The sequence below is a fragment of the Jatropha curcas genome, chromosome 4, assembly GCF_041381405.1.
Source record: "Jatropha curcas cultivar XTBG-Jc1 chromosome 4, XTBG_Jcur_1.0, whole genome shotgun sequence".
Classification (NCBI taxonomy): Eukaryota; Viridiplantae; Streptophyta; class Magnoliopsida; order Malpighiales; family Euphorbiaceae; genus Jatropha; species Jatropha curcas.
The window spans coordinates 5,803,364-5,824,275 of record NC_143154.1 but is presented as its reverse complement, the minus strand read 5'-3'; the positions used below and the strand labels follow the sequence as shown (position 1 = coordinate 5,824,275).

Genomic DNA, 20,912 nt, shown 5'->3' with positions numbered 1-20,912 from the left:
AAGTTCAACCAGATTGTAGCGTCTCGGCTCGGTTCATTCGGGTTAACGGGTGGACCGGGAAGGGATGTTACACAATCTTGCTTGTACGCACCAAAAATTGCATTATACCCTCCCAGTATGTTTGTTGATAGTTCATAGAATCAACTACATATATTTCTTCTTTCTTGACATTAGCAATCATTAGAAACCAATGCTGAAAATATATTATAGGGAAAAAGACCTGTAATATCATACAGTAAACAATATCCAATTGACACGTATACAATTGTGATATGGTCTCGGGTTAAGGATCTGGTTATGGGTCGTGGGTTAAGGGTGTGGATGGTGTTTGAGTGGCTGGGTTGATGGATTTCTTTTTATGACCTATGGTGACTGTAGTTTAGGCTCTAAAGAGGGAACTTGGAACCTCTTGAGACTAAAGTGCTCAAAGACTTGAATGATTTTGAAGCTGCCTGTTCTCATTGTTGTTCTTGTTTAAATACAAAAGTGAGGCATAACTACCTCCTACATCAAAGGAGCACTACTTCTAAGTGGAGGAGCACCCTCCTCAACTAAGAACATGAAAAGAAAGTGTAGGAACTCCCTCCTACAAAACAGGAATCACAAAACAAAAGAAATAACTAAATGCATAAAGCAACTGAAATAGTTGAATGAGTCAACTCCATATGGTAGTTAGTTTAGGAGTTCAATGCGTGGCTGTTTGGTCTTTAGCCCATGAGTGAAACATGTGTAGACTTGCAGAGGCTTAGTAACATTATTGCCCGTCCCCAAAGGGTGCTTGTCCTCAAGCACAAATTCAGGATACCTGACTGAAAAATCTTGAGCATTCTCCCATGAAGCATCTGCTGGAGAAGAATTACACCAATGGACTAAAATCTCAAGTTGTCCACCCTTAACACGCTGATCTGAAATAGCTAGAGGTTGATAAGGAACATCTGGTGGAGTTGGTGGCAGCATTAGAGTACAAGAATCTTGTCCTTCATGATAACGCTTGAGGGAGGAAACATGGAAAACAGGATGCAACTTTGAGTCTGCAGGTAAGTCTAGCTTATAAGCCATGGAACCGATTCGCTCAAGTATCACAAAGGGTCCATAAAACTTGGCTGAAAGTTTTTGACTTCTTCTTTTAGCAACTGAACTTTGATGATAAGGTTGTAGACGAAGCAGAACCTTATCACCAACCTGAAATTCCAAGTGACGGTGAGATTGATCATAGCTGTGCTTCATTTTTTGTTGTTCTCGCTGCAAGTTTTGTCGACGCAGGTGCAGCATCTCATCCCTGGTTTTAAGAGCAGTGTCCACAGCCTCAATGGAAGAGCTACTGGGCAGATATGAAAGTAACCGAGGAGGAGGACGGCCATACACTGTTTCAAAAGGAGTGGACTTGAGAGCGGAATGGTAGCTTGTATTGTAGCAGAATTCAGCCTAAGATAGCCAATCAATCCACTTGTTTGGTTGAGCACTTGTGAAACAACGAAGATACATTTCAATGGTACGGTTAACGACCTCCATCTGGCCATCTGACCGTGGATGATAAGCTGAACTGAAACACAATTTGGTACCACACAAACGAAATAATTCCTTCCAAAACGAACTAGTGAAAGTTACGTCTCGGTCACTAACCATAGTCTCCGGCAACCCATGTAATTTAAAAATGTTGTCAAAGAAGGATTGAGCAACACTTACAGCTGTACACGGATGACATAGAGCAACAAAATGGCTATATTTTGAAAATCTGTCGATGACCACCAGCAGCACATTCTTCCCTCGGGAAGTAGGAATTCCCTGTATGAAGTCAGGGGAAATATCAGCCTAAACCTGAGTTGGAATTGGGAGAGGTTGAAGGAGACTTGCTGGCTACCGTTGACAGGTATCACAGGCTCCAACAAAATCCCGCAACTCTGCTTTAATCCGTGCCAATAAAAGTCTCGAGTAATTATGTACAATGTTTTTTGATGACCTTCATGACCCTGGTTATGGAGAGCACTAACCACAATTTGAATGGATGGAGAATTTTGGGGAAGATAAACTCTATTGTTGTAAAATAGTAACCCCTGCTTAAAACTCCACTTAGTTGTTGTTGTGCCATTGTTGATTGCAGAGATTAGTTGCTGGACCTCCTCAGAATCACGTTGTTCCTTCGAATTTCATCAAACAGGCTCAATTGTGGCATAGAAATTGCCATGAGAACAGATTGATCGGCATCTCGTCGGGACAAAGCATCAACAACAGTATTGTGTTTACCAGCTTTGTATTCAACTGTAAAATAAAAAGCCATCAGTTTACTGACCCAATGTTGTTGAGGAGATGAGAGAGAACGTTGTTCCAACAGAAACTTCAAGGTGTAGTGGTCTGTTCAGACAATGAATTTACGACCCCAAAGATATGAATGCTAGTGTTTAATAGCTTTAACCAAGCCAATCAACTCTTTTTCATATGCTGGAAGGCTTTTGATGTCGTAAGGCCATTGATCGACTGAAATAAGCCACCGGTTTATTTTGCTGTAACAGAACTGCTCCAATTCTTGTATCTAAAGCATCACATTCAATAATAAATGTTAGCTCAAAATCTGGTAGAATCAAGATTGGAGTTGTCATCATAGCCGTTTTCAATCTTTCAAAAGCAGTAATAGCCTCCTCAGTCCAGCGAAAAGAATTATTTCGTAACATAGCCGTGAGAGGAGCGGGTTTGATGCCATAGTTCTGCAAAAACTTTCGGTAGTAACCCGTTAGTCCTAAAAATCCCCTTAAGCCACAAATAGTGTTGGGCTTGGGCCACTCCATGATAGCTGAAATTTTGGACTGGTCCACCTGCACTCCATCTTGCGAAATGATATGACCTAAATAAGAAACTTGAGTCTGAGCAAAAGTACACTTGGAGTGTTTGAGGAATAATTTGTTCTGCGTCAACAGCTGGAACACTAGACGCAAATGGTGAAGATGTTCTGCCCATGTTTCACTGAAAACCAAAATATCGTAAAAGAAAACTAGGACAAATTTCCTCAAGTAAGCCTGAAATACCTTAGTCATTACGGCCTAGAAGGTTGAAGGGGCATTGGAGAGTCCAAACGGCATCACCAAAAACTCAAAGTGACCGTGATGTGTCTGGAATGCAGTTTTCTCAATATCCAAAGAATGCATGGCAACCTGGTAGTATCCGGACAGAAGATCCAGTTGTGTGAAGAATTTGGCTCCTCCTAACTCTTCCAGTAACTCATCGATTACCGGAATTGGGAACTTATCTTTGATGGTTTTGGCGTTTATTTCTCTGTAATCAATACATAAACGCCAAGAACCGTCTGCCTTTGGATCTAAGATCACTGGAGAAGAGAAAGGTGAATGACTAGGGCGAATTATGCCTTGTTGTAACATGGTAGCACACTGTCTCTCAATTTCATCTTTCTGTCCATGGGGATATCTATATGGCTGAACCACAACTGGCCTTGCTCCTGGTTCCAAGGCAATTCGATGATCACATGACCTGCTTGGACGCAGCCCGGTTGGAGAACTGAATAAGGAAGCAAATTCAGCCAATAATTTTTTGCAGTCAAGTGTCTGTGTCAGTGGCTTTCTGTATAGCTTTGAGTTCAAGCTGGTCTATAGAATGTGATGAGTTTATGCCTCACAATTCTATCAAATATCCCTGATGAAAAAAAGACATACACATGACAGCAAAATTCCAAAGAATGGGTCCCAACGTGCGAAGCCAATTAACCCCCAAACCACATCAAAATTAGTTAGCGGCAGAACAAATAAATCCACGAAAAAGGAATTAGATTCCAGCTAATCGACATTCCCTTACAGATACCTGGGCTGCTGATTTGTTCCCCATTGGCAACATTAACTTTTAAGCCATTCTTCTCATTCATTTCAACATTCAATTCAACTACCTTTGATGTAGACACAAAGCTGTGAGTACTCCCAGAGTCAATTAGAACTAAAAGCTGGCCACCATTCCAGCTGCCCAACAATCACATGGATTGAGGGTTTCGAATTCCAATAATAGCATGCAATGAAATCTCAGGTGGTAGTTCTAGATCCTGCTCATCTGAAAGTGTTTCACCTGCATCTTCCATTTCTTCTAAATCGATCCAAAATAGTTTTTTACACTGATGACCGCAAAATAACGTCTTAATCACAATTAAAACATAACCCCTTCTTGTGGGTCCCGTATATGTATGGCACAACCCAAGAGGGGGGGGGGTGAATTGAGTTTTCTAAAAATAAAAATTTTAGCTTTAAAAATAAAATATAGAATTCTAAGTGCAGCGGAAAAATTAATGAACTTATGAGAATAAATTATGAATTAGAACTTCCTCACAATGTTCCAAAAAAAATTATGCAAAGTGCAGCTATTAGTTAGAACTGCTTCACAATGTCTTATTCAATATTAGAACTGCTTTATGACGGAAAACTATTGTAATTAGAACTTTCTCATAAAGTTTAGAAAATCATAAAAGACTAAGTGAGAGACAATTATTGAAATCTGAACTGCTTCACAAAGCTTCAATGAAGTTTAGAAAACTGATTAGAAACCCAAATAGTGAAATATACTGAAAATAGAAGAACCGTTTAGAACTTGGTATATTCACTTATCAGAATTTCAGAGTTCTAATATTCAGAGAAGATAAGACTTATTTCAGTTTTAGAGCATCAAAACCATTAACAACTTTAGCATTTCTAAAATTTAAATAGAAGTGTGAGTAAAATAGTATCAAGCAAAACTTCAGAAATTAAAAAGATTAACACAGTGATTTATAGTGGTTCGGCACTAACTCGCCTACATCCACTCCCCAAGACTCATCTTGAGATCCTCAACTATGTTATCTCTTTTCAAGGGTAAGAGACAAACCAACAGTACAAGACAAAAGATCAACACCTAGATCTACCCTTTATCCTACTAGATTTTCCAAAGGTTCTAGTTAACCTCAACCCTTTCTGTTTTTGGCAGAGTACAGAAACTCAATTCAAGACATTAGAATCTCTCTCACGGAGAAGGTCGCTTGATAACCTCTTTCACAATAGCTTCTCACCTAAGCTATTACACAAATGTTTATCAAATAAAAACCTGTCTACTAAAGATTACAGAATCTAAATAGACAGACAGAAATGCAAATATAAGCACAGGAAAAACAGTTTTTCAGATTAGAAAATCATTTAGAAAACATAACTGTTTTTCAAAAGAAGTTGTGATAAAAATTCGTTTCTCTTTTAAAGATAAAAACGTAAAGTATAAAGATGAAAAGAAATAAGGGAGTAGAGAGTAAGTTTTGAGAGATAAAAGATATGGTCAATAAGTGAATACTCCTAAAACGAAAACTTTTTGATGGAGGTCCATCTAGCCTAGCCTTACAAGCTGTCCTAGACGTGGGCCTTGGTCTTGAGTCCATTAGTGAAGTTGATGAAGACAATCCAAGTGAAGATGGGCTTAATGGGAGTGACATGTTCAATCTAAAGCTACAGCTCCTTTTGGGGCCATTTGAGATCCTTCAAACCATAATCTTTGAAGACAATAATCATAGACCACTTGGTTGATCATTGAATATGAATTTCAGACCATTTGTGTTGTTCTCAAACTTAGTTAGGTGTCCTTTGAATTGTGTCTTTGAATGAGTTATTTTCAAACTTAGTTAGGTGTCCTTTGAATTGTGTCTTTGAATGGGTTGTTTTCAACCTTCTTTAGGTGTATCTTTGAATGTATTGTTTTCAACCTTAGTTAGGTGTCCTTTGAAATTGTGTCTTTGAACAACACATTCAAAGGGAGTTTATGGCTGTTGTTTCCCTATATAAAGGGATTTTGTGTAATTTGAAAGGGAGAGATTTTTGAATAACAAGAAGGTGTTAATCACATTTGGGTTTTATTAGTTTCCAAAAACTATTGGGTTTTGTTTGTTTCCAAAAACAATCATCTATCTTTGCCATTTTAATCTTCACCATCAATTACCTTAGCCTTTCATCACATTCTGAATCAAGTCAGACTCTAGCACGGGCACTGTAGCACGGGCGTGCCAACTGTAGCAGGGGGTACTGTAGCTGTAGAACGGGCAATGTAGCACGGGCGTACTAATTGGCACGGGCGTGCTTTTCTTCACTCAAAGAGTCAGAAGCTAGCACGGGCCAGGGCGTGCACTGTAGCACGGGCGTGCCAACTGTAGCAGGGGCACTGTAGCTGTAGCACGGGCATTGTAGCACAGGCGTGCCTTTCTTCACTCAAAGAGTCAGAAGCTAGCACGGGCCAGGGCGTGCACTGTAGCACGGGCGTGCCAACTATAGCAGGGGCATTGTAGCTGTAGCACGGGTACTGTAGCACTCGTGTTTCTCCATGAAAACCATAGCCTTTTTCCACCACGCCATCACTCTTTCTTCCACATTTTTCAAGAATGAAAACGCCTTTTTATAGAGAGGTTTGTGACTCTCGTTTTTAGAAAGTGAAGATCTCTTTTTGAAATTAGAATATTTGCTTTCCTTATTTAGAAGATACAGAAATCTTAGTTACCAAAAAATCGTTTTATCCTTTTGGTAAGAAAATCGGGGACGATCTTTCTTTCCTTTAAAATAAAGATTTTCAAAAGCAATTTATAAAGAAATATTTTTTGAAAAGATTCTATTTACTAAAAACGAATTAAAGTAAGATCTTTCTTCATTTTAGGTAAGAAGATAAATCAAGATTCTTAGATCTTCAAAAAGATTTTGTTTTCGAAATAGAAATGTATCAGGTCTTTATTCGATTTATTCTTATTACCAAAATTGTTAGAGACAATGTCTCTTTAATTTAGGTAATTCGAATATTTCGAATCTTAAGAGGATTTGAAAAACAATTTATTTTGAAGAATCTATTTTTTGAAAAATAATTTTGATGAGAGAAGAATTAGTTTTTGTGCTTATGATTGAATTGTCTCTCTATCCTACAATGAATCCTAAAGATCTAATCGCTAGGGTCTTCGGATGTCTTCATACACTTTGGATTTGTAGGACTTGCCTTGTTCGTTTATTACTTTCCATATGTATTCTGCATAAAATATTATTAGCACAAATAATGTAATTTAAATTTATTTATTTTGTTTTAATCATCAAAATTCTGAGATTAGAATTTGACCCTTGAGCCAACAATCTCCCCCTTTTTGATGATGTCAAAACCAATAAATTTAGCAAACATAAAACATGTGCTCCCCCTAAATTTTATGCATAAAAGAATGTAAATTCTAAGTATGCCAAATGATCTTAATATGAAGTGAATTTAGAACATGTATTATGCTCCCCCTGAATAGATGTAATAAAACTATTTATGAAATTTAGAGCTAAGGAAACATTTTAGAAACTGATTTAGAACTAGCAAAGTTAGACAAGATATTCTAAGTTCTAATAATCAGAGCATATGGTCAGAGCAAAAGAATAGAATAGAAACTGATATTAGGAATAGAACAGAAGATCTTAAGTCTAACTTGTAGAGCAGACGTTAGAATAAGGATCTAAGTTCTAAAACACTTCATCATGTAAAATATATAGCTCGCCAAAATATAACATATAGATAGATAACACAGATTAGAAAATAGTAAGCACTAAGATATAAGTACTTCAGTTACCACACATCAGCAGAGTACGTACTTAATCACCAAAAATATCACCAAAATAACCTGTGTTCTCCCCTTTTTGTCATCATACAAAAGTGTTAGAAGAGATTAGAGCATAATAAAAGAAATATAAACAGAATTCAAACGATATAACCTACAAAAAAATATATATATATTGTTCACAACACAAAAATCAGAGAGGCTTAGGATCAGTTCTAAGTCTCTTAGAACTTCTTAGATTCTGAGCAGGAGCGATTTTAGAAGAGCTTTCTTGCCGTTTAAAAGAAAGGTGCAATGGAGGCTTTCTTCCATGAGTATTATGTTTACCCGCAGTGTGCTTGACTTTCTTTGGTTTCTCTGAGGCATGAGTGTAGGGTGTTCCCTTAACTTTTAGAGTAGCTAGCTTCCTTTCATTAACATCTTTCATTCTTTCCAAGGACTCAATGAGAGACTGATTATGGTCAATCACAGTCTTGCAATATTTTATTGCCTCATCAAGCTCCTTATTATGTTCTTCTATAAGCTCTTTTTCCATTCTTCCTAGCATAGCTTCTCTACTCCTTTGAGCTGATAAAAACTCAGATTCCTTTTCAGTTTTGATCTCAGTTGACTTGTCTTCATCACTTAATTCTAGTTTTTCTGTCTCAGCTCACTGATTTCTTCTATTTTCTTTCCTTTTTCAACCTTTTCAGACTCCTTTTTCTCTTCTGTTCCTTCCCCTTTTTCTAATTCTGCTTCCTTCTCAGCTATTTTCTCTTTTTCTGTCTCTTCCTTCTTTTCTTCTAATTTCTTTTCTTCTTCTTTCATTTTCTCTTTCTTTTCATCCTTCTCTATTTCTCCTAATTTAGCTTTTCCTTTTTCTTCTCTCTTCTTCTTTTTCTCAGCCTTTTCTTTTTCTTTCTTTTCTTTTTTAGCTTCTTCTTTTTCTTTCTTTTCTTTCTCAACTTCTTCTTTTTCTTTCCCTTCTTTCTCTTCTTTTTCTTTTTCTTTTCCCACTGTCTAGCTTTGAAACATTATAGCCTTCACTTTCCTTTAAATCAACTTCAGAAATTCAAACATTGGTGTAAGTACCATTCCATAGGGTAGTTTCTTAGGGTTATTCTGCATTTTCAAAGATGGTATGACACAGGTTGAAAGGTTTCTTCTCAACTATGTGCCACATAATGCATAATTCAACCTGATTCACATATCTAAGTGAAGCACTTTTGGGATAAATATAATGCACAATCAGTTTGTATAGCCATTTCATGCTATCCGTCAAATTTGAGCATTCAATAGTGCCCTGTTTGTCTGCAGAGCCGCTTTTGACAATTTTCTTCACAAACTCTTCCTTTTTGTACTCACTAACCCTAGAAATATCCTTAATCTTCATTACCCTAGACCCAGTATTTGGCAAATTAAAAATCTTGCTCAAGTTAGCGTAAGAAAACGCTTTGAATTTTGTCTAAAACAAGATTCTGATAATGACATTAGAAAGTCACATCAGAGCAATATGCATTTCTTTTTAGACAGAAATATTTTTCACACATGTACAGAATAAAGTATTAGAACATAGCAGGTCTCTCACTTTTGAATATAAAAAACAGTTTAGAACATACTTACATAGTTCTAAAGTTAAGAGTTTAGAACTAACTAACATACCGAGTTCTCTTCTAATTAAGCAGAATTGACTTTCATTCAAAGGTTTAGTAAAGATATTTGCCAATTGCTTTTCTGTAGGAATGAACTCAATTACTATGTCACCTTTTTGTACATGATCACGTATGAAGTGATGTCTGAGTTCTATGTGCTTGGTTCTAAAATGCTGAACTGGATTTTTAGATAAATTGATGGTGCTTATGTTGTCACACTTAATCGACACTGTTTCTAATTTCAGTCCATAGTCTGCCAATTGTTGTTTGATCCATAGAACTTGTGCAACACAGCTTCCAGCAGCAACATATTCAGCTTCTGCAGTAGAGAGAGCAACAGATGTCTGTTTCTTGCAAAACCATGATACAAGGGCGCTGCCTAGAAATTGGCAAGTTCCAAACGTGCTTTTTCTATCTATTCTACTTCCTGCAAAATCAGAATCACTATACCCAACAAGATCAAATGTATCGCCTTTAAAATACCACAGACCCAGATTAGAAGTTCCACAAAGATATCTTAAAATTCTTTTTACAGCAATCAAATGAGATTCTTTGGGACACGATTGAAATCTAGCACATAGACAAACACTAAAGTTTATGTCTGGTCTGATTGCCGTTAGATATAGTAAAGAACCAATCATACTTCTAAACAATTTGATATCCACATCCTTACCTTTTCCATCTTTTTCTAATTTTGAGGATGGACTCATTGGTGTACTACATACCTTGGCATTTTCCATTCTGAATCGTTTCAACAATTCTCTAGTATATTTTTCTTGACTTATGAAAATTCCATTTTCACATTGTTTGATTTGAAGTCCAAGGAAGAAGTTTAATTCTCCCATCATAGTCATTTCGAACTCACCTTGCATAATCTTAGAAAATTCCTTATAAAGAAGATTATTAGTAGATCCAAAGATTATGTCATCAATATAAATTTGTACAACTAGAATGTCATGTGCTTTATTTTTGATAAATAGTGTTATATCAACTTTTCCTCTTGAAAAACCATTTTCTAATAGAAACTTACTTAATCTTTCATACCAAGCTCTAGGAGCTTGCTTTAAACCATAAAGAGCTTTAGTAAGTTTGTAAACATGATTAGGTTTATCAAAAATTTCAAAACCAGGAGGTTGTTCTACATACACTTGTTCATTTAGAAAACCATTTAGAAAAGCACTCTTCACATCCATTTGATACAACATGAAGTTTTTAAAATATGCAAATGCACAAAGCATTCTAATGGCCTCAAGTCTAGCAACCGGGGCAAAGGTCTCATCAAAATCGATGCCTTCCTCTTGGTTGTACCCTTGAGCCACTAATCTTGCTATATTTCTCACAACATTACCTTGTTCATCAAACTTATTTCTAAACACCCATTTTGTTCCAATAACAGAATGGTTTTTAGGTCTAGAAACAAGTTTCCAAACTTGGTTTATCTTAAATTGATTTAGCTCTTCTTGCATAGCAAGAATCCAACTTTCATCATTTTGAGCATCTTCTAAATTTTTAGGTTCTAATTGAGAAACGAAAGCAACATTACCTAAATATCTTTTATATTGAGCTCTAGTCATCATCCTTTCTGAGGGATTATCCATAATGTTTTCTTGGGGATTATACTTATGAAATCGCCATTCTTTTGGTAATTGAGAATCTTCATTTTCTGTTTCTGGCATTTGACTTTCAACTATATTCTGATCTTCATGTTCAACTTCTGATTCAGCCTGATTATTAGTGTTCTGCTCACTTTCTGGCTGTTCTAGTTGTTCTGATTGTTCATTCTGCTTTTCATAATTAGAATCTACAACATCATCACTTTCTAATGTTCTAGATGTAGAGTCAGATTCATCAAACACAACATGAATAGATTCTTCTACAACTAGAGTCTTTTTATTAAATACTCTATATGCTTTACTATTACTAGAATATCCCAGAAAAATACCTTCATAAGATTTAGCATCAAATTTAGCAAGATGATTTTTCTTGTTATCTAGAATAAAGCATTTACACCCAAAAATGTGAAAATAACCAATATTTGGTTTTCTACCTTTGTATAGCTCATATGGAGTCTTTTTAAGTTTAGATCTTACCAAAGCCCTGTTTAGAATATAATAGGCAGTGTTAACTGCTTCTGCCCAGAAATACTTTGGTAGTTTAGAATCACTTAGCATGGTTCTGGCCATTTCTTGAAGTGTTCTATTCTTGCATTCCACTACTCCATTTTGTTGAGGTGTTTTAGGTGCTGAGAAGTTATGGAAGATTCCTGAGTCGTTGCAAAAAGCATCGAATTTCTGATTTTCAAATTCTTCTCCATGATCACTTCTAATTGCTGAGATGTTGTATCCTTTCTCATTTTGTATTCTTTTGCAAAGATGAACAAACATGTCATATGACTCATCCTTATTTCTAAGGAAGAGAGTCCAGGTGAATATAGAGTAATCATCTACAATAACAAAAGCATAGAATTTTCCTCCAAGACTAGAAGGGGTAATTGGACCGAATAGATCAAGGTGTAGCAATTCTAAAGGTCTAGAAGTAGAAACCAAGCCCTTAGATTTAAAAGATGTTCTGGTTTGTTTGCCCATTTGACAGGCATCACAAATGTGACCTTTTTCAAATTTCAACTTTGGCAAACCTAGAACCAAATCTTTCTTAGACAGTTTAGAAATAAACTGCATGCTTGCATGTCCAAGTCTTCTATGCCATAACCAACTAGAATTATCAACAGAAACTAAACATACATCCTGGTTATGCATTTCAGAGAGATCTACCAGGTATATATTTCCAAATCTTTTTCCAACAAATAAGGTTTTATTATCATGCATGTTCTGAACTTCACAATGAGAAGGTTCAAAGATCACTCTTCTATCTTTATCACAAATCTGACTAACACTTAACAAGTTATAATGTAATCCTTCTACTAAGCATTATGAATACTCAAATTTTGAGGCTCAAAAGGCCAATTTTCCCGGCGGCGGCGGTGCCGGCCGCCCTTAAAGGCGGCGGTAGCCGCTATCGCCTGTGAATACCCATTTTTTTGAGGCTCAAAGAGCCAGGTTTCCCGGACTGCAAACAGTCCGGCCGGACTGGAGGCCATTTTGGAAATTTACCGGAAGTATGCCAATGTGGTACTTAAAACGTCCGAAATGTCGCGAGGATCGCGGAACTGGTCCCGGAATATTTTTTGGAGGTCCGGAACTCCCGAAAAACCCTCTGGAACGAAAAATAGCGGCCCAGCCGCCGAGACCCGGCGGCTGGAGTCGCCGAGCTCCGGCGACCAAGCCGCCGAGCCCGGCCGCCGAGCTCCGGCGGCCGAGCGAGCCACCGAACCCGGCCACCGAGCTCCGGCGGCCGAGCCGCCGAACCCGGCCGCCCTGGCCGTCGAACCCAGCGGCCCGACCGCCGAAACAGTCCGATTTGCGCTATAAATGCAGCCTCCGGGCCTTCTATTTTCCTCACTCAGTCTGTGTTGACGGACGCTCCTTCTCCCTACGCTCTTTGCGATTCTTTACTGCTTTCTTGCATTTTTTTTAATTTTAGTTTTATTTTATAGTTGTGATACTTGGTCACTTAAAATTAAATTAAAACTAATTCCCTTAACGAGGAGCTTAACCTGGAGTTAAGAAGTGGCCGTCGATTAAATCAGGTATGTAAATCAAAGCTCTGCCTATTTAATTTTAGCACTTCATGCATGCTTCTTCTTCTACTCCAAATAACTCTACAACTGCATAAATGCATTCACATCACAATTAGGCAAATAAATTGCCTCAATTAAATAAATTTAGGCTAAATGCCCGGTTAATTAATAATCGTGGTATTACAGCCTAAATCCGACAATGTTGGCTCAAAATACCTAGTTAATTAAATAGCTATGGTATAATCGCCTTTATTTCGAACAGTTCAGCTTAAGTCCAATTAACCAATAATTGTGGCTAAATAGCCTTAATTACACATGTTTTTCTTGGCAATAAATTGCCTATATTACAAATCAATTAATCACTCTTGGCAAACAAATTGCCTATAAAGTAAGATTAACCCCTTTTTTTTTTTAGCGACAAATCGCTTAAATCCATTTTTGGCAAAAATGCCTTAAATTAATCAATCTTTTGGCTAAAAGCCTTAAAATCAAGCATTTTGGCGACAATCGCCTAAATTACAACATTTTTTGGCAACAATTGCCTAAATCCATCTTTTTGGCTAAAAGCCATTAAAATCAACATTTTTGGCAACAAATGCCTAAAAATCAATCAATTTTCAGGCAAAATGCCTAAACAAAATGCACAAAGCATACACACACTCATGCATAAAGCATCCCCATTCAAAGCCCTTCAAAGAAGGCCTATCGAACTACGTTGACTTTGATCTTCCATTCAAACGGAAGTACGTAGGCACGTTTGGGATTTAACCCCGAGCGGCAAGTCGCAATCACTTAAAATTGGTCCAAATTACATTAATCACTTTACAAAGCATTCATTCATAGTTAGTTTTGTCAGCATGACATAGTCTCGGGATCCATCTCGGGTTTGCACACCATGCCTTAAACATTGGGTTAATTAATCTAGTAATTAGGTTAATTAAAATTGGAGTCACTTAGGGTTTTTCCTAGTTTTCCCTAAAATAATTAAATAAGGTGGCGACTCACACACACTCAAGTGCATTTCTTCCTTTAGTCACATGCATCCATTATGCATATGATGTTTGGGGAGGGGTTCACAAGCATACATCTTCTATTGAAGGATTAGAACCTACCACACCAATACCAACGATTTTACCTTTTGCTTTATCTCCAAAGCTTGCCGAACCTCCCTTTTTCTTTTCTAATTTGGCAAACTTCTTTCTATCACCAGTCATATGCCTAGAGCAAGCTCTGTCCATGTACCACATTTCTATTTTCAACTCACTCCTTAGGCACACCTGAAAAGATCAAGCAGATTTAGGTACCCAACTCATATTGGGTCCTGGAGGGTTAGTGGTAACAGGTGCATTTAGCTTACTATGATTTTTCTTTCGGTTGAAACCTTGATATTCTAAAGTCACAACATTAGAAACTACATTTTTCTTATTAGACACACGATTCAGTTTAGAAATGCTATCATAGCTAGAACTTGTGTTTTCTTTAGAAAACGATTCTGAAATTGATTTTAGAATTCTAATCTCAGTTTTTAAAGATTCATTTTCAGAATTCAGATTTTTACATTTTTCTTCAAGATGTGTCAGATTTTCAGAAAATCTATTATTACAATTTTTAAGATCTTTGATCTCTGTGATAAGATCTTTGCATGTAACTTCTTGATAAAAAGCATCTTTTAAATGATTACTTTCAGATTTTCATTTTCTAAAATCTTTCTTTAGAACTTTATGCTTTCTAACAAGCTTTTCAAACTCATTGCAAATTTTATTGTAAGTATCTAGAAGATCATTTTCTGATTCAGGTTCAGAAATACTTACAGTGCTTTCTTCATGCTTCTTGACAGTTGCATCTGTTTCATCTTTCTGTGGTGAAATCAGAGTGGTGATTTCTTTAGAGTCAGTATCGATAGTAGCCATTAAACAAATATTAGCTATTTCTTCTTAATCATTGTGGCTTTCAGAATTAGAATTATCTGAATCACTCCAAGCAGCTATGAATGCCTATTTCAGCTTCTCTTTCGTTGACTTCTTTTTCAATTTAGGACAATTGGGTTTGATATGTCTGGGTTTGTTGCATTCATAACAAACCGCCTCAGAAGCTTTAGGTAAGTTACTATTTTTAGGTGGAAAGTTCTTTTTGATAAACTTTTTTTGTGGCAATCCACTCTTTCTATAGAACTTGTTGAATCTTTTAGCAACAAGTGCTAAATCATCACTATCAAGATCGAAAGAACTTTCTTCACTAGAAATTACTTTCAAAGCCAGTCCTTTCTTACTCTTATCTTCTACAGTCAATGACAATTTCATTTCTTCTGAAACAAAAGCTCCTATAAGATAATCATAAGTGACGGGAGTTTCTTTGTAATTCATGACAATTCCTATAGAATCCCATTTTTTAGGTAGAATTCTAAGGATTTTCTTAACAAGCTCATCTTCAGAAATTTCCTTATCGAGAGTTCTCAAAGGATTAACTATATTAGTAAATCTAGAATTTAACTCTGCAATAGTTTTTCCTTCCTTCATACTAAACATTTCATATTCTCTCCAAAGGATATTTATTCTGGATTCCTTTACTCTATCAGTACCCTCATAGGTAACTCTAAGTTTTTCCCAAACTTCTATAGCAGATTTACATCTAGACACTTTGTTGTATTCTGTTGCATCTAAAGAACAATGAAGAATATTCATAGCTTTTGCATTTATAGCAATATCATTCCAATCAGTATCTGTATATTCTTCTTCTGTTTTTCTAATACTCTCATTTTCTACAATTTTCATGGGAATACGAGGACCAATAATAACATTCCTCCAGTAGTTTATATCAACTGATTTCATGAAGTTTTCCATTCTAGTTTTCCAATAAGAGTAATTAGAACCATTGAACAAAGGAGGTCTAGAAATAGATTGCCCTTCTAACGAAGTAAGAGGAAGTGAGGTTGCCATGGGATCTTATCTCTTAAACGGTTAAGCTTCGGTAAGTCAAGAGCCAAGGCTCTGATACCAGATTGTGGGTCCCATATATATATGGCACAACCCAAGAGGGGGTGAATTAGGTTTTCTAAAAATAAAAATTTTAGCTTTAAAAACAAAATATAGAATTCTAAGTGCAGCGAAAAAATTAATGAACTTGTGAGAATAAATTATGAATTAGAACTTCCTCACAATGTTCCAAAAAAAATTATGCAAAGTGAAGCTATTAGTTAGAATTGCTTCACAATGTCTTATTCAATATTAGAACTGCTTTATGACGGAAAGCTATTGTAATTAGAACTTCCTCATAAAGTTTAGAAAATCATAAAAGACTAAGTGAGAGACAGTTATTGAAATCTGAACTGCTTCACAAAGCTTCAATCAAGTTTAGAAAATTGATTAGAAACCCAAATAGTGAAATATACTGAAAATAGAAGAACCGTTTAGAACTTGGTATATTCACTTATCAGAATTCCAGAGTTCTAATGTTCAGAGACTTATTTCAGTTTTAGAGCATCAAAACCATTAACAACTTTAGCATTTCTAAAATTTAAACAGAAGTGTGAGTAAAATAGTATCAAGCAAAACTTCAAAAATTAAAAATATCAACACAGTGATTTATAGTGGTTCGGCACTAACTCGCCTACATCCACTCCCCAAGACTCATCTTGAGATCCTCAACTATGTTATCTCTTTTCAAGGGTAAAAGACAAACCAACATTACAAGGCAATACCTAGATCTACCCTTTATCCCACTAGATTTTCCAAAGGTTCTAGTTAACCTCAACCCTTTCTGTTTTTGGCAGAGTACAGAAACTCAATTCAAGACATTAGAATCTCTCTCACAGAGAAGGTCGCTTGATAACCTCTGTCACAATAGCTTCTCACCTAAGCTATTACACAAATGTTTATCAAATAAAAACCTGTCTACTAAAAATTTAAGAATCTAAATAGACAGACAGAAATGCAAATATAAGGACAGGAAAAACAATTTTTCAGATTAGAAAATCATTTAGAAAACAAAACTGTTTTTCAAAAGAAGTTGTGATAAAAATTCTTTTCTCTTTTAAAGATAAAAACGTGAAGTATAAAGATGAAAAGAAATGAGGGGGTAGAGAGTAAGTTTTGAGAGATAAAAGATATGGTCAATAAGTGAATACTCTTAAAACGAAAACTCTTTCTTTCACATTTTTCAAGAATGAAAACGCCTTTTTATAGAGAGGTCTGTGACTCTCGTTTTTAGAAAGTGAAGATCTCTTTTTGAAATCAGAATATTTGCTTTCCTTATTTAGAAGATACGGAAATCTTAGTTACCAAAAAATCGTTTTATCCTTTTGGTAAGAAAATAGGGGATGATCTTTTTTTCCTTTAAAATAAAGATTTTCAAAAGCAATTTATAAAGAAATATTTTTCGAAAAGATTCTATTTACTAAAAACGAATTAAAGTAAGATCTTTTTTCGTTTTAGGTAAGAAGATAAATCAAGATTCTTAGATCTTCAAAAAGATTTTGTTTTCGAAATAGAAATGTATGAGGTCTTTATTGGATTTATTCTTATTACCAAAATTGTTAGAGACAAGGTCTCTTTAATTTAGGTAATTCGAATATTTCGAATCGGAAGAGAATTCGAAAAACAATTTATTTTGAAGAATCTATTTTTTGAAAAATAATTTTGATGAGAGAAGAATTAGTTTTTGTGCTTATGATTGAATTTTCTCTCTATCCTACAATGAATCCTAAAGATCCAACCGCTAGGGTCTTCGGATGTCTTCATACACTTTGGATTTGTAGGACTTGCCTTGTTCGTTTATTACTTTCCATATGTATTCTGCATAAAATATTATTAGCACAAATAGTATAATTTAAATTTATTGGTTTTGTTTTAATCATCAAAATTCTGAGATTAGAATTTGACCCTTGAGCCAACATTTCTTTCGCCTTTCATCCATCTCCTCTCTAGTCAATCGTTTCACTGAACGGTTTGGACGGAGTTCTGGAATAAAAGTGGAGTGTCGATTATCCCTAGCGGCTGAGGAACGTGAGAACAGTTTACGTTGATACAACTTGGACATGCTCATTGTATTCACCAAGTCCTTAGGTTGATGAAGTTCCACTTCAACAACGATGGAATCTTGCAGTCCGCTGAGATAAAGCTGAACCTTCTGGGGTTGTGTAAGGACACCAGCACGAGACACCAGAATTTCAAATCTGCTTTGATATTCCACCACCGAGCCTGTTTGCTTCAGTTTTGCTAATTCGCCCAATTTATTGTTGTGGATTGGAGGACCAAAGCAAAGATTGCATTGATGTGTAAATTCTTCCCAAGTCGGATTAGGAATGTCATCTAACAGCTACATATACCACAATGGAGGCTAAGCTTACTTTTTCTTCTTCACGTGTCGATTGATGCCAGAAAAAATGCTAACAACGGTTAATCCAACCCAAAGGGTCTTCTAGCCCATTAAAGCAAGGGAAGTCAAGTTTTGTGAATTTTGGTATAATCGAGTTTCCTCCAGAATTTTCAGAAACTGTTGCACCAGAAATTCCCTTATCTCTCTGTGTTTTTGCTTGACTTTCAACACTTGAAGAAGGCAGCCGCTTCTTTGTGGATTCCAAGTTAAGAGACATGGCGTCCAATTTGGCATGAAATTGTTCAACCTTCTCATTACGGGTCTGATTAGCCTGCTGCTCGAATAAGAGTAAATCGAAGAGTTTGGTAAGCTGGTCTTGAATAGATTCGCCCATAACTGTAGGCTCTGATGCCAATTTGTTGTGGTCTCGGGTTATGGATTTGGTTATGGGTCTGTGGGTTAAGGGTGTGGATGGTGTTTGAGTGGCTGGGTTAAGGGATTTCTTTTTATAACCTATGGTGACTGTAGTTCAGGCTCTAAAGAGGGAACCTGGAACCTCTTGAGACTAAAGTGCTTAAAGACTTGAATGATTTCGAAGCTGCCTGTTCTCATTGATGTTCTTGTTTAAATACAAAAGTGAGGCATAACTACCTCCTACATCAAAGGAGCACTACTTCTAAGTGGAGGAACACCCTCCTCAACTAAGAACAAGAAAGAAAGTGGAGGAACTCCCTCCTACAAAACAGGAATCACAAAACAAAAGAAATAACTATATGCATAAAGCAACTGAAATAATTGAATGAGTCAACTCCATATGGCAGTTAGTTTAGGAGTTCAATACGTGGCTGTTTGGTCTTGAGCCCATGAGTGAAACGTGTGTAGACTTGCAGAGGCTTAGTAACAAATTGCTTGCAGCTCTGCAATAAGTGACACATATATACCCTAAAATAACGGTGATGCTTCTAATGCTATAGATGACAAAGCAATGAGAGTGAAATGATATATCTTTTCTGCATTTTTAATGAATTTCAGCTGGATTTCAAACCATAAAGTTCTTTATTTTAGGTTCTTTAGATGGATAACTAATCATGAAAGATAATTGCATAAAAGTGAATGACATACAAGAGTCAGATACAAAATTTTCTGAGCCACAAGAAAATAAGTAAAATATAAGTGCTTACTAAGAGTAAATGATTGAAGAAAGCAAATTGCTCATATTCTTTTTGGAGTAACTGAAGGGAGTGCATCACAATCTTAAAGTAATGGAACAATGAGTAGATTCAGTAAAATGCTATTAAAAGAATGAAAAAGGAGCTCTTAATGTTTAAAAAGAATAAAAAATTTAACTGTGTTATCGAGATACTGATCATCATTCATGACAGTGCTCCAAATTTTCTTTCGTCGTACAAAAAATATGAGTCACATCTACTGTCTTCACATAACTATTAATGATGAGATAGAAAATCTTAAAAATCACATAATGATGATATATTTTCAGCCACTACAATTCAACTTATTTTGCTGGAAGGATTTCTTTGAAATAAAAGTCTATAGTTTCTTTCAACTTATTTTCTAGTTTAATAGAATCCTTTCCCTGACACTATTCAATAAAGAAATTAGTAAACATTTGTGAACACTTATTTTTCACACTTGGATATTCAGAGCAAAGTCCAAAAATCAGTCAAATCGAACGAATCAAAATCAGTACAAAACAGATAGAAAAATCACATTGGTTCAGCTATAATTCTCTCTACAGTGCTGTTTTTGAGACAAGATCAGTGCCATTGGAATCTATACTGAAGAGCTTTCCAACAGTATATCTTGGGTAGAAATCGAAGTGTAAATGGGCCTCAAACCTGTCAAATCAGCCGAAAAATCAAACCGGACAAAAAATGCTATGCTAGGTTGGCTAGCCTAGCCTAACCGCCGGTCAGAGTCGGCCATCGCCCTAGACCAGTCTGTGTTAGCCACCCAGAAATGGAGAAATTTTTTCCCCACCCCCCCTAAAAAAAAAAAAACCCTCTTTATCACACAATAACTTGCAGAAAGACTTGGTGGAGCAATATAAGCAACATATTTAAAGGTCTTTGCTCTCAAAAGTCTTTAGTCAAGTGTGGATTCCCATTAACTTGGAAGGCTCCAATAGTTTAAAGGATTCTATACCCATTTTTTTGAGTCCATCAAGGATTGTCCAAGTTGAAATTTTGGACCTGTGTTAGAGCTCAAATCTGAAGCTTTGAGACAGAGAAATTATGCCTCCACCCCCACGATATTGTGAAAGCACCGCTTCAAGAGGTAGGCCTCACATCCCTTTCAATTTTAATTCTTTAATTTAATTAGGTTAGATTTAATATTTAATTAGGTTAGTTTAATTACATGTCTAGTTTAATTTAATGCTTAAGTTAGTGTAATTCAGTTAAGTACTTAGTTTATATTTAATATTTAAAGGTCTAGATTTAATATTTTTAACTGAGTTAGTTTAATTAAATGCCTAATTGGAATTAATTAAATTTAATGTTTAATTAGCTTAGATTTAAATGCATGTTTATTTGGGTTTAATTGGGTTGGAATTAAATCAAATAATTGCATTATCAATTAGAATTAATTAGCATAGAATTAATTAATTAGAGTCAATTAAATTAGATGCACAATTAAGATTAAACCAAGACATGATTAATCTAGGAACTAATTAGTTACATGATTAACTTAGATTTAACTAAGTTGCATGATCACGTAGCTTAGAATTAATTAATTGTTTTCT

General features: G+C 35.8%; 1 pseudogene; it reads right to left on the bottom strand.

Moving 5' to 3' along the window:
• Positions 1-672: 672 nt before the first annotated feature.
• LOC149496767 (uncharacterized) lies at positions 673-20,095 on the bottom strand (annotated as a pseudogene).
• Between the last annotated feature and the right edge of the window lie 817 nt (positions 20,096-20,912).